Below are 17,259 nucleotides of genomic sequence, written 5' to 3'. Positions count from 1 at the left end.
CCCACCCTCGTCTTCTCCCACAGAGTCCAAAAGTCTGTTCTTTACATCTGTGTCTCTTTTGCTCTTGTGTATAGGGTCGTCGTTACCATGTTTCTAAATTCCATATATATGTGTTAATATACTGTATTGGTGTTTTTCTTTCTGACTTACTTCACTCTGAATGACAGGCTCCAGTTTCATCCACCTCATTGGAACTGACTCAAATGTGTTCTTTTTCATAGCTGAGTAATATTCCATTGTGTATATGTACTACAACTTTCTTATCCATTCATCTGCTTATGGACATCTAGGTTGCTTCCATGTCCTAGCTATTGTAAACAGTGTTGCAATGAACATTGGGGTATGGGTGTCTCTTTCAATTCTGGTTTCCTCGGTGTGTATGCCCAGCAGTGGGATTGCTGGGTCATATGGCAGTTCTATTTCCAGTTTTTTAAGGAATCTCCACACTGTTCTCCATAGTGGCTGTACTAGTTTGCATTCCCACCAACAGTGTAAGAGGGTTCCCTTTTCTCCACACCATCTCCAGCATTTATTGTTTGTAGACTTTTAGATGGCAGCCATTCTGACTGGTGTGAGATGGTACCTCATTGTGGTTTTGATTTGCATTTCTCTGATAATGAGTGATGCTGAGCATCTTTTCATGTGTTTGTTAGCCATCTGTATGTCTTCTTTGGAGAAATGTCTGTTCAGTTCTTTGGCCCATTTTTTGATTGGGTCATTTATTTTTCTGGTATTGAGTTGCATGAGCTGCTTGTATATTTTGGAGATTGATTCTTTGTCAGTTGTTTTGTTTGCTATTATTTTCTCCCATTCTGTCTTTTCACCTTGCTTATATTGTGCAAAAGCTTTTGCAGTTTCCTTCATTGTGCAAAAGCTTTTAAGTTTAATTAGGTCCTGTTTATTTATTTTTGCTTTTATTTCCATTACTCTGGTAGGTGTGTCATAGAAGGACCTTGCTGTGATTTATGTCAGAGAGTGTTCTGCCTATGTTTTCCTCTAGGAGTTTTATAGTTTTTGGTCTTAAATTTAGATCTTTAATTCATTTTGAGTTATTTTTCTGTATGGTCTTAGAAAGTGTTCTAGTTTCATTCTTTTACAGGTAGTTGACCAGTTTTCCTAGCACCACTTGTTAAAGAGATTGTCTTTTCTCCGTTGTATATTTTTGCCTCCTTTGTCAAAGATGCTGTGTCCATAGGTGTGTGGCTTCATTTCTGGGCTTTCTATTTTTTTATGTTGATCTATATTTCTGTCTTTGGGCCAGTACCATACTGTCCTGATGACTGTAGCTTTCTAGTATAGTCCGATTGACGTCCTGCTTTTGCATTCCAGTCCCCTATGATGAAAAGCACATCTGTTTTTGGTATTAGTTCTAGAAGGTCTTATAGGTCTTCATAGAACCATTCAACCTCAGCTTCTTTGGGATTAGTGGTTGGGGCATAGACTTGGATTACTGTGATGTTGAATGGTTTGCCTTGGAACAAACCAAGATCATTCTGTCACTTTTGAGATTGCACCCAAATACTGCATTTTGGACTCTTGTTGACTATGAGGGCTACTCCATTTCTTCTAAGGGATTCTTGCCCATATAGTAGATGTAATGATCATCTGAATTAAATTCTCCCACTCCAGTCCATTTTAGTTCACTGATTCCTAAAATGTCAATGTTCACTCTTGCCATCTCCTATTTGACCACATCCAATATCCCGTGATCATGGACCCTAACATTCCAGGTTCCTATGCAATATTGTTCTTTATGGCATTGGACATTCCTTCCATCACCAGTCACATCCAAACTGGGCACTATTTTCACCTTTGCTCCATCTCTTCATTCTTTCTGGAGTTATTCTCCACTCTTCTCCAGTAGCATATTGGGCACCTACCGACCTGGGGAGTTCATCTTTCAGTGTCATATCTTTTTGCCTTTTCATACTGTTCATGGGGTTCTCAAAGCAAGAATACTGAAGAGGTTTGCCAATACTGAAGTGGTCCCTTCTCCAGTAGACCATGTTTTGTCAGAACTCTCCACTATGACCTGTTCGTCTTGGGAGGCCCTACACAGCATGACTCATTGTTTCACTGAGTTAGACAAGGCTGTAGTCCATGTGATCAGTTTGGTTAGTTTTCTGTGATCATGGTTTTCATTCTGTCTGCCCTCTTATGAATAAGGATAAGAGAGTTATGGAAGCTTCCTGATGGGAGACAATGACTGTGGGGGAAACTGGGTCTTGTTCTGATGGGCAGGGCCATGCTCAGTAATATTTAATCCAATTTTCTGTTGATGGGGGAGGCTGTGTTCCCTCCCTGTTGTTTGGCCTGAGGCCAAAGTGTTGACCCACACTTCCACCAGAGACTCCTGGACTCTCACAGGGAATTCTAACTCAGTCGCTTGTGGGGACACTGCTCCTTTCTCCTGGCTCCTGATGCACACAAGGTTTTGTTTGTGCCCTCCAAGAGTCTGTTTCCCCAGTCCTGTGGAAGTTCTGTAATCAAATCCCACTGGCCTCCAAAGTCAAATTCCCTGGGGGTTCTCAGTCCCTTTGCCAGATCCCCAGGTTGGGAAATCTGTTGTGGGTCCTAGAACTTTCTTAACAGTGTGAGAATTTCTTTGGTATAATTGTTCTGCAGTTTGTGGGTTGTCTGCTCAATGTCTCTGTGATGGGTCTAATGGCAACTTTCTCCAATAGGGCTTATGCCACATGCTGCATGACCCAGGGCTGATGCAGCCAGAGCCACTGTCCATGCAGCAGGCCACTTCTGACTTGTGCCTCAGCAGGAGACACTCAGACATTCAAAGGCAGGTCTGTCAGTCTCTGTGGGGCCCTGGGTCCTGGTGCACACAAGGTTTTGTTTGAGCCCTCCAAGTGTCTCTGGCAGGTATGGGGTTTGATTCTAAATGTGATTTTGCCCCTCCTACCATCTTATTGGGGCTTCTCCTTTGCCCTTGGATGTGGGGTATCTTTTTTTGGTGGGATCCAACATTCTCCTGTCAATGGTTGTTTCGCAGCAAGTTGCAATTTTGGAGTTCTCACAGGAGAAGATGACCACATGTCCTTCTACTCCACCATCTTTCCCCTTATAAGTTATTACAAAATGTTGAGTTTAGTTGCCTGTGCTATACAGTAGGTCCTTGTTGATTATCTATTTTACCCTAATTTTTTAAACTGTTGATTTTAGTTATTTCATTTATTTTTGGCTGCACTGTCTTTGTTGCTGTGCATGGGTTTTCTCTAGTTTCAGTGAGTGGGGGCTACTCTTCCTTGTGGTGTGAGGGCTTCTCATTGCAGTGTCTTCTCTTGTTGTGGAGCACAGGCTCCAGGGTGTGTGGGCTTCCGTAGTTGCAGCACATGGGCTCAGCAGTTGTGGCTCCCAGGCTCTCAAGCACAGGCTCAATAGTTGAATGAGAAGCCCTCACACTGCAACAAGGCGAGCACACTCTCTTCAACTAGAGGAAAGTCCACACAGCAGCAAAGACCCAGTACAGCCAAAAATAGACAATAAATAAATAAAATTAGAAAATAACAACAGCTATAAAACCCCACAAAAATCAGAGCTGGTATCAGGTAGCCCGGTAATTAGGTCTGTTTGTCTCTGGTTCTGAAATGCAAAAAGAAGGAAAACTACAAGGGGTGGTCTGTGGTAAAGGCGAGCACCAGGGTGTAAGTAGCATGGGGTTAAAGGAGAACAGGTGCAGGATGTAGCTCAAGCAGAGTTAGGGAGCAGAAAAGCAGACTTAGTTACAGAGGACAGATTAGGAGCAGTAAAGGAAAATCTAGGAGGGATCCAGCCTGCTCACTCTTCTCTTTATCTTCTTTGTTCTCAGGAAAGAAAAGAAAATAATTTCTCTCTTTTCCTTTTCACTGCAACACTGATAGAAACAACTTAGATGAGAAGGAGTGGCCTTCAGGAGCCCAGCCTCATTCTCCGGTTCCTGTATAAAAGCAGTGAGTTTGAGACATCACCAGGAGAAAAGCAGACATTTAATAACTTGTATACCTCCTGTATATAGGGGAACTATCCAGGAAACCTGAGTCACTCCCTGAAATGTCCAAAGCCATCACCTCAAGCACGATCTTTAGAGAAAAATAAAAGAAAGACCTTGGGGAAAGGGGGAAGCCTATTATGACAGGTTATCATGCAAACATAGTAAAGAAATGTATGATTGTTGCAGATTTAAGTCAGGACCTCTCCACTGATAAGAATTACTTGAGAGTTACTCATCATCTACTTCTGGTGCAAAGAGGGATAGCCCTTAAATATGTAGAGTTCTCTGTTGTAAATGTCCTTCACAAAAGGGCAATTGCTACTTAGTTTTCTGAGATTTCTGTTTTTTCTTTTTTAAAGTTAGACTGAAATAATCCTTATGCCAGAGAGGCATATTTTGGGGTGGCATATTCTACTCATCTTATCATGGATGTACCCCACTTTGCTTATGCTTTCATCTATTGAAGGATATCCTGATTTTTTTTTCAATTTTTTAGCTATTATGAATAGTGCTGCTGTGCATAATTGCATCCTTGTTTGAATTTGGGATAAATTTTCAAAGCAGTTGACAACACTGAGCACATGATTGTTGGATCCAGTGTTTTGGCTTTGGAAAACACTGCCCAGCTGTGTTATAAAGTGGCCGTTCATACATCCCACCAGCAGTGAGGGAGACTTCTTGTTCCTCCTCCTCCAGCAGTGGATATTGTCATGTATATGGAGTTTAGTAGTCCTAATAAGTGTGGTGTGATACCTCATGATTTTAACTCAATGTTCTCTAGTTCAGTTCAGTTCAGTTCAGTTCAGTTGCTCAGTCGTGTCCGACTGTTTGCAATGCAAAGAGAGCCCATGAACTGCAGCAGGCCAGGCTTCCCTGTCCATCACCAACTCCCAGGGCTTGCTCAACTCATGTCCATCAAGTCAGTGATGCCATCCAACCATCTCATCCTCTGTCATCCCCTTTTCCTCCTGCCTTCAATCTTTCCCAGCATCAGGGTCTTTTCAAATGAGTCAGTTCTTTGCATCAGGAGGCCAAAGTATTTGGAGCTTCAGCTTCAGCATCAATCCTTCCAAAGAATATTCAGGACTGATTTCCTTTAGGAATGACTGGTTTGATCCAAGGGACTCTTGAGAGTCTTCTCCAACACCACAGTTCAAAAGCATCAATTCTTTGGCAGTCAGCTTTCTTTATGGCCCAACTCTCATATCCATACATGACTACTGGAAAAACCATAGCTTTGACTAGATGGACCTTTGTCAGCAAAGTAATGTCTCTGCTTTTTAATATGTTGTCTAGGTTGGTCATAGCTTTTCTTCCAAGGAACAAGCATCTTTTAATTTCATGGCTGCAGTCACCATCTGCAGTGATTTTGGAGGCCCAAGAAAATAAAGTCTCTCACTGTTTCCATTGTTTCCCCATCTATTTGCCATGAAGTGATGGGACTGGATGCAATGATCTTTGTTTTTTAAACGTTGACTTTTAGTCCTACTTTTTCACTCTCCTCTTTCACTTTCATCAAGAGGCTCTTTAGTTCCTCTTCACTTTCTGCCATAAGGGTGGTGTCATCTGCATATCTGAGGTTATTGATATTTCTCCTGGCAATCTTGATTCCAGCTTGTGCTTCATCCAGCCCAGCATTTCTCATGATGTACTCTGCATGTAAGTTAAATAAGCAGGGTGGCAATATACAGTCTTGACATACTTCTTTCCCAATTTGGAATCAGTCCAATGATCCATGTCCGGTTCTAACTGTTGCTTCTTGACCGGGATAAAGTTTTGCAGGAGGCAGATAAGGTGGTCTCGTATTCCCATCTGCTTAAGAATTTTCCACAGTTTGTTGTGATTCACACAGTCAAAGGCTTTAGCATAGTCAATGAAGCAGAAGTAGATGTTTTTCTGGAATTCTCTTGCTTTTTTATGATCCAGCGGATGTTGGCAATTTGATCTCTGGTACCTCTGCCTTTTCTAAATCCAGCTTGAACATCTGGGAGTTCTTGGTTCATGGACTGTTGAAGCCTCACTTGGAGAATTTTGAGCATTACTTTGCTAGCATGTGAAATCAGTGCAGCTGTGTGGTAGTTTGAACATTCTTTGGCATTGTCCTTCTTTGGGATTGGAATGAAAACTGACCTTTTCCAATCCTGTGGCCATTGCTGAGTTTTCCAAATTTCCTGGCATATTGAGTGTGGCATTTTAACAGCATCATCTTTCAGGATTTCAAATAGCTCAGCTGGAATTCCATCACCTTCACTAGCTTTGTTCATAGCGATGCTTCCTAAGGCCCAGTTGACTTCACACTCTAGGATGTCTGGCTCTAGGTGAGTGATCAAATCATCATGGTTATCTGGGTCATTAAGATCTTTTTTGTATAGTTCTGTGTATTCTTGCCACCTCTTCTTAATATCTTCTGCTTCCATTAGGTCCATACCATTTCTGTCCTTTATTGAGCCCATCTTTGCATGAAATGTTCCCTTGGTATCTCTAATTTTTTTTTGCACATATTCGAGTATTTTAACTGGGATGGGTGGAGAATGTTCAGGAGCAGCTAGCCTAGGGATCAGGCAGCATTTACTTCAAGATGCCTCTGTGTGGTCCCCCAGCTCCCCACTGAGGAGCCTCCTTGTGGGAGTGGGGGTGGGGGGTTGGGAGGGTAGAGGAGGGGGTCAGAGTGTGGAGGAGGGTGGGAGAGTGGAAGGGCTGCTGTCTGTACGTAAGTCCCCACCCCCGACCATCTTCAGAATTGCTCATTGGTGTAGCAAGCATCCTAATTGGGTTTTCACCTGTGTAACTGGTGGGTTCTTAATGAGCAATGTGAACAGTGACATTAAATGTCCTCAGTCAGGACTAGATACTTACTGTGCCACATACAGGTGTAAGAACCTGGGGAGGCATGTGCAGCCAGTACCCCTAGGGACAGGGTTCAGACTTGACCCCTCAACATTTGGGGGTCCAGCCACTGCTTTAGCCTTTCTGAGGGCCCAGTGCTGACTCTAAGGGTTCTGTAATCCAGCCTCCATCTTCGTTTAGTGAGACCCACACTTCTAGGATCCTACAGAGCAGGGCCTGTGTGCGTTCTCTGTGGCTTCTCTAACATGATCACAAGCTGGGTGGTTGAAAACAACAGGAGTTCATCCTCCCTCAGTCCTGGAGACCAGACACCGGAAATCAAGGTGGCACAGGGCTGAGGTCCCTCCAGAGGCTCCAGGATAGGATCATTCCCGCCTTTTCCAACTTCAGGGGCTCCCGGGGTCCCTGGGCTTGTTGCCCCCTCCCTCCCATCTCTGCCTCCTTCACAAGGCTTCTCATCTGTGTCCTCTTTCATCTCTTATAAGGACTCTGTCAGTTGGATTGAAGGTCACCCTAACCCTAGACCTTACCTTGAGATCCTTAACTACATCTACAAAGACCCTTTGCCCAGATATGGCCCTGTTCCCATGTTCTGAGGGGACACATCTTTTGGGGCCACCATTCACCCCATTATCTGTGTATAAAATAACCCTCATTTTAGGAGATCACCACAGGCCCATATAGATGGGCACAGATAGCAGCCACACACATGGAGTCTGGAGAGAATGAGGCCCTTGGAGTCACCTGGAACGGATGAAGGCCTCGCTTCATCAGGTGAGGGGAATCACAGCGAGGAGCAGGGCATGGTCTTGTTCAGGCATCAAAAAGACCATGTTGGGTGGGATGTGAGATGCACCGTGAGGGCAGGGAGCTTTGTAGGGCCTGATGGAGGGATTAGGCTTGGGCCAGGGCTGTGGGTGTAGAGGGGAATTAGTGTGGGGGTTGGCCATATGCCCTGGAGAAGGAGCTGACTGTCCCTGGGGCACAAGGAACTGGGAACCTGGGAGGCCTCTGTGTTACTTGAGTCCACACACCTGAGTGCAGCAAAGCCAGTCGCCTGACACCAGTTGCAGTAAAGGAAAGTGCAGCATTAACTGTAAAGGCACCAACACGTGGAGACAGGTAACTCCTGCTCTAAATCCTGAAATCCCTGAAGGGTTTCAGGAAAGCAGTTTACAGGCCACATGAGGGAGGGGGTCACAGAACATGTGATTCGCTGGTGCACGGTTCTCTGGCTGGTGAGGTAACAGGCGGCTAACCTCAGAAATCCTCAGGCACTGGACACTCTGGGGGTGACGTGTTCATGCTCATCAAGTAGTTAACTTCTTCCACTCAGTGGGGCTTTTAGCAGCTGTAGAACAACTCCCTGAGTGTGCCTCAGATACTATCTCCGTACTTCAGAGAGGAGCTACAGCAGAGGATACGGGACGGGGTCTGTCCTGGGAGGCCCCACAGCCTCCTGCTCGGTTACACCAGGTGTCTGGGCTCAGCAGCTGGAGAAGCTGGGGCTGCCTCCTGGGCGTGGGGAGCAGCAGGATCGCAGTGCTCGAGGGGCCTGTCAGTCCCCAGGATGAGATGGGGAGGCCGTGGATGGACAGATGCACCTGGCCTGGAGAGGGGTGCAGGCTGGAAATGTCACTGGAATCATCACAGGGAGGAAGGGTGCCGGGAGCCAACACACGAGACCCTAACCCCTAAAAAGGCCGTAAGGGAGAAAACCTGACCGGCAAGGCAGATCAGGTTTTCAGGGGTTTCGAAAAAGTCAGCTCACGAGACCCTACCCCTAACAAGGCCGTAAGGGAGAAAACCTGACGGGCAAGGCGAATCAGGTTTTCAGGGGTTTTCGAAAAAGTCAGCTCACGAGACCCTACCCCTAACAAGGCCGTGAGGGAGAAAACCTGACGGGCAAGGCGAATCAGGTTTTCAGGGGTTTTCGAAAAGGCCAGCTCACGAGATCCCACCCATGACAAGGTCACGAGGAGAGAAAGTCTGGCAGGCAAGGCAGATCAGGTTTTCAGGGATTCTCGAAAAGCTGCCCCCGGCTCTCACCTTAAAGATGATATCTGTCTTTCTGATGCCTGCCTCAATGGACTACTCCCTAATTTCTCTGACACAGGCAGGAAGGCCTTCCCCGATCTCTTCCCAAATAAGAATCAATTTAGAACTTTAATCAATAAGTTTCCCAGATGGTGGTATTTTATGAGATTATTCAGGGTGAAAGGAGTGTTTTAATTTAAATTCCTTTGCTGGTAGTTTGTTAGCCAAATGCATTTATGCGCTTAGTACTAATATGCATGATTGCTTATAATATCCTAATCATAAAATAGTATAAAGAACCTGATTATATAAAAGCCCTAATAGATATAGAGCCCTTTTAAGGGGTAAAGGAGTCCTATTAGAAAACATAAGAAAAATTATTCTATAGGTGGTTATTGGGTTGAGATTTGCTTGCTGTGTTTTGCTTTTAATGTGCTAAGGTAGTGTTATAGAAACCATTGTTAATATAGTTAAAGATCTAGAGAAATAAGAACTTAGCCCTAGTGTGGTAACAATGAGATGGTTGTTAATTGTCAGTCAGGAGTGCTAGGCAAAAGCTGCCTCACTGAAGCCGCAGAGTCTGTATGGGGTAAACTTCTTAGATAAACGCAACTGACAACTTTTGCAGAAAGATTAATTTTTGTATTAACAAGAATATAATTCTATTCTGTAGTATTTCCCTATGACCCTGTTATCTTTCAGTTAAGGTCACCATAAAAACAGAAAATAGGTTTACATTCACCTGACTTGCATAAAATGTTAATAGACTCCAAGGCCAGAAGATAATGTACAAGACCCTCATAAACAAAGAAGTATGCAGAAAACACCCTGGTTTCGTGAAGAACAAGCTGATGTAATGTTAAACTATCTTCCCCTTAGAAATGTACTAACTTAGGGTATAAAAGCTATGGTAAAAAATAAAGCATTGCCAGACTCTGCCAGACCCTGCAAACACCCCCGTCTGGTCACTCTCTCTCTCTCTCTCTCTCTCTCTCTCTCTCTCTCTCTCTCTCTCTCTCTCTCTCTCTCTCTCTCCCTCGCAGATTTGGCCCTATCAAGGCTGGTCTCACGTGTCTTCTCTCTCTCTCGCCGACGCCGTTCATCCTGAGGGTACCCCCTGGATCCTGCCGAGGCTGGACCCCGGCAGAAGGGGAAAGGCCAGGAGGGGGCAGGTGGGTTATAGCACCTATGTGCAGGAGATGGTGGTCCTGTTGGACACAACTCAGAGCTGTAAGGAGTGGTGGTCAGGGGCTCAGCTTCATCCTCTTGTTCTTTGCTTATCTGTAACTTCCCACTCCTGCAGCGAGGAGCCTGGCCCCCACCATTTGCATTTGTCAGCTCTTTTCTCCTCTTCAGATTACATGTACAGTGGTCTCAGAATTGCTAGCTACTGCACTCTGGAAAGATCTCTATAAAATGAAGCCCAGTGTTTATGTGCAGGCCATTTTGCCTTTTGTGTATAGATTTCATTCATTTCCAAAGTCAACACATTTTGCCCCATCTCCTACAGTGAGATATCTTTTTCGTGCATTTCTAATGTGGTTAGGTTTTGTTGCATTGTGTATTCTGTCCTGCGACTCTCCTACACTCTAAATAACTATACTTGAATAGATTGTTTGATCCCTTGGGCTATACAAATCGATGAGCATAGACAAATGCATAGTGACAGGTGTCCATCCTAAAGCATCACAGGGAATACTTCAATCCCCTTCAGCAGATGATCTGCTTATGATCTATGTAGCTTTGCTTTTCCTAGAATGTCATAAATGAGGTCATACTGTGTGCTGTCTCTCCAGACTGTATTCTTTCACTGAGTAACATGCACGTGAGATTTAACCATGCTTTTCAAGGTTTGGTGGTTCATTCCTTACTACTGATGAGTAATACTCCATTGCATGTGTATGGAAGGAAAAACAATTTTCACTCTGCCCTTCCATAATAAAAGACAAATTACCAGGAGAAAAAACAGAAGTGTACCTCCTCTATGCTTCCCTGGTGGCTTTGTGGTAAAGAATCTGCCTGTAATACAGGAGACTTGGGTTTGATCCCTGGGTTGGGAAGATCCCCTGGAGAAGGAAATGGCAACCCACTCCAGTATTCTTGCCTGGGGAATCCCATGGACAGAGGAGCCTGGTGGGCTACAGTTCATGGGGTTGCAAAGAGGCAAACACGACTCAGTGACTAAAACAACAAATAGCTTCTGTATACAGGGGAGCTGCCAAAGAAACCCGAGTCACTCCCTGAAACGTCCAAAGTCATCACCTTAAATACCATCTTCAGCTAAACACAGAAGACCCTGAAGAATGGGAGAAGCCCGTTATGGAAGGTAATTACACAAAACACAGTAAAGAAGGGTATGATTGTTTATAGATTTAAGTCGGGACCTCTGCATTGATGTTACTTGAGTTTTAATTATCCTTGTATTTCTGGTGCAAACAGGGACAACCCTCAAATGCAGAGATTTCTCTGTTGTAAATGTCAATCACAAAACGGCAGTTGCTGCATAGTTTCCGGAGAGCCCTCTTTTTTTTTTTTTTTTTCCATGGAAGTGGACTTAAGCAATCCTCACAGCAGAGAGGCATATTTTGGGGTGGCATGTTCTACTTGCTTTGACATGGATATACCCCAATTTGATTATGCATTCATCTATTGAAGGATACCCTGATTACTTCAAGCTTTTAACTATTATGGATAGTGCTGCTGTGCCTAAGTTCATCTTTGTTTGCATTTGGGCATGGGTTTTTCAAAGCAGTTTCCTAAATACTGGAAGTACGATTGTTGGATCCCAAGGTGAGGTTTGTTTAGCTTTGGAGAAAACTGCCCAACTGTGTTACAAGGTGGCTGTGTGTGCATCCCACCAGCAGTGAGGGAGCATTCCTGCTGTTCCTCAGCCTCCAGCAATTGGTATTGTCATATATTTAGAGTTTAGCAGCCCTAATATGTGTAGTGTGATAGCTCATGACTTTAATTTTTAATTCCCTAATGGTGTATGATGTTGAGCGTGTTTCTGTTTTGTACTATCTGTATAACTTTTTTTGGCTGGGTGTCTGTTCAGATCTTTACTTATTGTTTATAGGGTTGTTCAAGAGGTCTTTGTCTATTTTGTGTCCAAATCCTGTATCAGATATGAATTTTGCAAATATTTTTCTCCCAGTTTGTGGCTTGTATTTTGATTTTCTGAATGAGGTCTTTCAGAATAGACATCTTTATTTCTTTTTTTCATTTATTTGTATTAGTTGGAGGCTAATTACTTTACAATATTGTAGTGATTTTGTCATACATCGACATGAATTAGCCATGGATTTACATGTATTCCCCATCCCGATCCCCCCTCCCCAAAATATGGAATGCTTCACGAATTTGCGTGTCATCCTTGTGCAGGGGCCATGCTAATCTTCTCTGTATCGTTCCAATTTTAGTATATGTGCTGCCGAAGTGAGCACGACATCTTTATTTCTATAAAGTCCACAATATTTTTCTTTTGTGGACTGACAGCTTGTGTGTTAAAACTCAAAGCTCATGATATACAGGCCAAACCCAGGGTCATGTAGATTTTCTATGTTTATGTCCACAATTTTGATAGTTTCAAAATTTAAATATCTGTTAATAAATTTGAGTGAATTTGGTGACTACATTTCATTCTATACAGTTTCAAGTTAATTATTCCTTAACTATTTTGGAGAAGTTTTGGATATTGGCAATATTTCAGTTTGAATTTCCATAGTTTAATGGACCTAGCAGAACTGCCCTGAGGGGCGGAGTCTCCACTTGGCTGTGCCTGCGCGAGTGAGGGAGGCTTGATCTGCAGTTCTCATTGGCTGGCAGGGAGCGAGGAGCCCGCCTCCCTGACCCACCTCCACCCCAAGCGGAAATCCCGCTCTGACTGAGCACCTGCGTGTGGCTGCTGACAGGAGTCTGGTCTCCTCAGGACCCACTGGGGTTTCAGCTTTGGGACGTTGTGGGATTCAGTTCAGGAAGACAGGGAGTCTGGTCTCCTCAGGACCTGCTCAGGTTTTGGCTTTGGGACATTGTGGGGTTCACTTCAGGCTGACAGGAGATGGGTCTCCTCAGGACCCATTGGTGTTTTGGCTTTGGGACATTGTGGGGTGAGTTCAGGCTGAGTGGGTGTCTGGTCTCCTCAGGACCTGCTGGTGCTTCAGCTCTGGGACTTTTTGGAGTTCAGTTCAGGGATATGGGAATCTGGCCATTGAGGACCCACTGGGGCTTCAGCTTTGGGACATTGTGGTGTTCAGTTCAAGCTGACGGGAGTCTGGTCTCCTCAGGACCCACTGGGGTTTCAGCTTTGATACATTTTGGGGTTCAATCCAGGGTGATGGGAGTCTGGCCCCTCAGGACCCATTATGACTTTGGCTTTGGGACATTGTGGGGTTAGTTCAGGCTGATGGGAGTCTGGTCTCCTCAGGACCTGCTGGTGCTTCAGCTCTGGGACTTTGTGGGGTTCAGTTCAGGCTGACAGGAGTCTGGTCTCCTCAGGACCTGCTGGGGGTTCAGCTTTGGGACATTGTGGGGTTCAGTTCAGGGAGTTGGGAGTCTGGCCACTGAGGACCCACTGGGGCTTCAGCTTTGGGACATTGTGGGGTTCAGCTTAAGCTGATGGGAGTCTGGTCTTCTTGGGACCCACTGGGTTTTCAGCTTTGATACATTTTGGGGTTCAATCCAGGGTGATGGGAGTCTGGCCCCTCAGGACCCATTAGGGCTTTGGCTTTGGGACATTGTGGGGTTCAGTTCAGTTTGACACGAGCCTGGTTTCCTCAGGACCTGCAGGGAGGTGGTGCTGCTGAAGGAAAAGGTGAGGAAAATTGGGAAGAAACTTTCTGTGTGTGGCTGTTGCTGAGTGTCTGTCTTCAGAGGACCCAGGACAGTTAGGGCTTGATGTGGAAAGTTGTGGGTTTTTAGTCAGTTTTTGTCTGTGGTACAGAATGGTGTCCAGTGTTGTTCCTTGTTGTGTGGTGTCCATTTTTCCCAGCATGGTTTATTGAGGGGACTGTCCTTTCCTGGGTGTATGTTCTTAGCTCCTTTCTTGTAAATTGATTACTGTGAACCTGTAGATTTATTTCTGGGCTCTCTGGTATCTCTGCCTGTTTCTGATACAGTTCCACACGTCTTGTGGTGCCTTTAGGTGCGTAATGCAGATTGAAGTCAGGGATGGAGGTGCTGCCAGCCTGTTCTCCTTTCTCAGGGTCACTTTGGCTCTTCTGGGTCCTTTGTGGTTCCACACAGATGTTAACATTGTTTTTGTTTCTGTGAAAAATGTCAATGAGATGTTGGTAGTGATTGCATGAATGTGTACGTTACTTTGGTTAGAATGGAGATTTTAATGGTATTGTCACCCATGAGCATGGGATATCTTTTCATATCTGTTCAGTTTAATTGAGCACTGTGTCTTGCAGTTTTTAGCTTGCAGCTCTTTCAAGTCCTTGGTTAAATTTCTAGTTTTGGGGGGATGCAATTGTACAGGGGATTATTTTCTTAATTTCTCTTTCTGGTAGTTCATTATTAGTGTAGAGAATCACACATGATCTTGCAGTTCTACTGATTTATTTTTTGGCCATGCAACTCAGCATGTTGGATCTTAGTTCCCTGACTGAGGATCAAACCCGGACCCCCTGCAGTGGATGTGCAGAATCTTCACCACTGGACTGCCAGGGAAGTCCCTGAATTCACTCTATAGTTCTGACAGTTGCTTTGGTGTAGTGTTACATGGAAGACTAGAATTCAGACGTCTCACAGTTTCAGCTCCATCAGGGCATCCTCAGCACCCAAGGCATGGTGGCTACTCCTCCTACGGTGACTTTTGATACCATGTGGACTACTACAAGGCAGTTAGCATCACTACTTTAGTTGAATTTGGTCTGGTTAAGTCTTGGACCCTATTGCAATGTTTGATGCCATCTCTGATTTTCTGGCATGTGACTTACATGGTTGTACTGAAACTTTCTAGTAAAATTTCAAAAGCTTCAAGTTTAAATAGTGGTACAAAGTTTTCTATATTCACACCAAAAAATGCAATGTGTTTTACCCAAAACATGGTCACTTTCCCAGGGAACCAGCCCATAACCCCAAAATGGGGCATAATTATGGTTTCCACATTACAATCCTATCCATAGGACCAGTTCAACTTTCATCAGCTGCCCAAGCTTTGTGCAACTGTGTTTCTTCATTCTAATGCAGTTTTCTTTTTCTGGAGCCATCAATGGAGCTTTCCCTCATGTTAAAAACCTTCATGGATTTAAAGTGACAAGATGACTATGATCTGGGTGGCTTTTCCGTGTGGTTTCTTTCACTGAGAATGTTTTTAGTGCTTTTCCATGTTGTAACCTGTATCATTTTTTAATTGTGATTACAAACATATAATATTTATCATTTGAGTCATTTTTTAAAAAATTTATTTATTTATTTTTTTCATTTATTTTTATTAGTTGGAGGCTAATTACTTTACATCATTGCAGTGGTTTTTGTCATACATTGAAATGAATTAGCCATGGATTTACATATATTCCCCATCCCGGTCCCCCCTCCCACCTCCCTCTCCATCTGATCCCTCTGGGTCTTCCCAGTGCACCAGACCCGAGCACTTGTCTCATGCACCCAACCTGGGCTGGTGATCTGTTTCACCCTAGATAATATACATGTTTCGATGTTGTTCTCTTGAAACATCCCACCCTTGCCTTCTCCCAGAGTCCACAAGTCTGTTCTATACATCTGAGTCTCTTTTTCTGTTTTGCATATAGGGTTATCGTTACCATCTTTCTAAATTCCATATATATGTGTTAGTATACTGTAATGGTCTTTATCTTCTGGCTTACTTCGCTCTGTATAATGGGCTCCAGTTTCATCCATCTCATTAGAACTGATTCAAATGAATTCTTTTTAATGGCTGAGTAATATTCCATGGTGTATATGTACCACAGCTTCCTCATCCATTTGTCTGCTGATGGGCATCTAGGTTGCTTCCATGTCCTGGCTATTATAAACAGTGCCGCGATGAACATTGGGGTGCACTCATTTGAGTCATTTTAAGTATGCACTTCTATAGCATTAACTGCACTCACATTGTAAAAATTTCCCCACCATTCTTCTCCAGAATCTTTTCCTTTTCCTGAAGTGACACTGTAACCATTAAATACTCACAACCCCCAATCACTGGCCATCTTATTCTACTTGGAATTTGTCTTATATGGATATCTCATACTAGTGGAATCATAGAACATTTTTCCTTTTGTGTCAGGCCTGTTTCACTTCACCTAATGTCTTGAAGTCTCATCTACATTATAGCATGTATGAGAGTTATCTTGTTTTTAAAGGTTGAATCATATCCCATTGTGTATATACTACATCGTGCTTATCCAGTCATCTGTTGAACACTTGTGCTGCTTCCACCTTTTGGTTACTATGAATAATGCTGCTATGAATATGGGGTTTGAATATCTGTTCCAGTATTTTGTTTTAAATATTTTGAGTGTATAACCTGGACCAGAATTGATGGATTCTATGTTAACTCTGTGTTTGGTTTTTTTTTTTGTTTTTTTTTTTTGTTTTTTTTTTTTTTTAATTTGTTGGAGGCTAATTACTTTACAACATTGCAGTGGTTTTTGTCATACATTGAAATGAATTAGCCATGGATTTACATGTATTCCCCATCCCGGTCCCCCCTCCCACCTCCCTCTCCACCCCATCCCTCTGGGTCTTCCCAGTGCACCAGGCCTGCGCACTTGTCTCATGCATCCAACCTGGGCTGGTGATCTGTTTCACCCTAGATATACATGTTTCGATGCTGTTCTCTTGAAACATCCCACCCTCGCCTTCTCCCACAGAGTCCACAAGTCTGTTCTATACATCTGAGTCTCTTTTTTCTTTTTTTGCATATAAGGTTATCATTACCATCTTTCTAAATTCCATATATATGTGTTAGTATACTGTAATGGTCTTTATCTTTCTGGCTTACTTTGCTCTGTATGATGGGTTCCAGTTTCACCCATCTCATTAGAACTGATTCAAATGAATTCTTTTTGATGGCTGAGTAATATTCCATGGTGTATATGTACCACAGCTTCCTCATCCATTCGTCTGCTGATGGGCATCTAGGTTGCTTCCATGACCTGGCTATTATAAACAGTGCTGCGATGAACATTGGGGTGCACGTGTCTCTTTCGGATCTGGTTTCCTCAATGTGTTCTGTGTTTAAGTTTTTGAAAAGCCCCCTACTATTTTCTGAAGCTGTGGCATTATTTTACTATATTCCTTTATATGGCAGAGTAATGCATCTCATGGATGGAACTGCCCTATTTGCTCTTCCATTCACTTGTTGGTGGACATTTTCATTGTTTTTAACTTGGGCTGTTGAGAACAGTGCTGCTATGAATATTGGTGTA

At 43.7% G+C, this 17,259-nt stretch overlaps 1 non-coding gene across 1 annotated transcript; it reads right to left on the bottom strand.

Annotated features, from left to right (window-relative positions):
* Nucleotides 1–12,202: 12,202 nt before the first annotated feature.
* Nucleotides 12,203–12,309, bottom strand: LOC139034209 (U6 spliceosomal RNA). The gene has a single exon (XR_011486636.1). It is a non-coding gene; the product is annotated as a U6 spliceosomal RNA (small nuclear RNA).
* Between the last annotated feature and the right edge of the window lie 4,950 nt (nt 12,310–17,259).

Source organism: Odocoileus virginianus, unplaced genomic scaffold (assembly GCF_023699985.2).
Source record: "Odocoileus virginianus isolate 20LAN1187 ecotype Illinois unplaced genomic scaffold, Ovbor_1.2 Unplaced_Contig_44, whole genome shotgun sequence".
In the NCBI taxonomy this organism is placed as follows: domain Eukaryota; kingdom Metazoa; phylum Chordata; class Mammalia; order Artiodactyla; family Cervidae; genus Odocoileus; species Odocoileus virginianus.
This window is presented reverse-complemented; position numbering and strand designations above follow the sequence as displayed.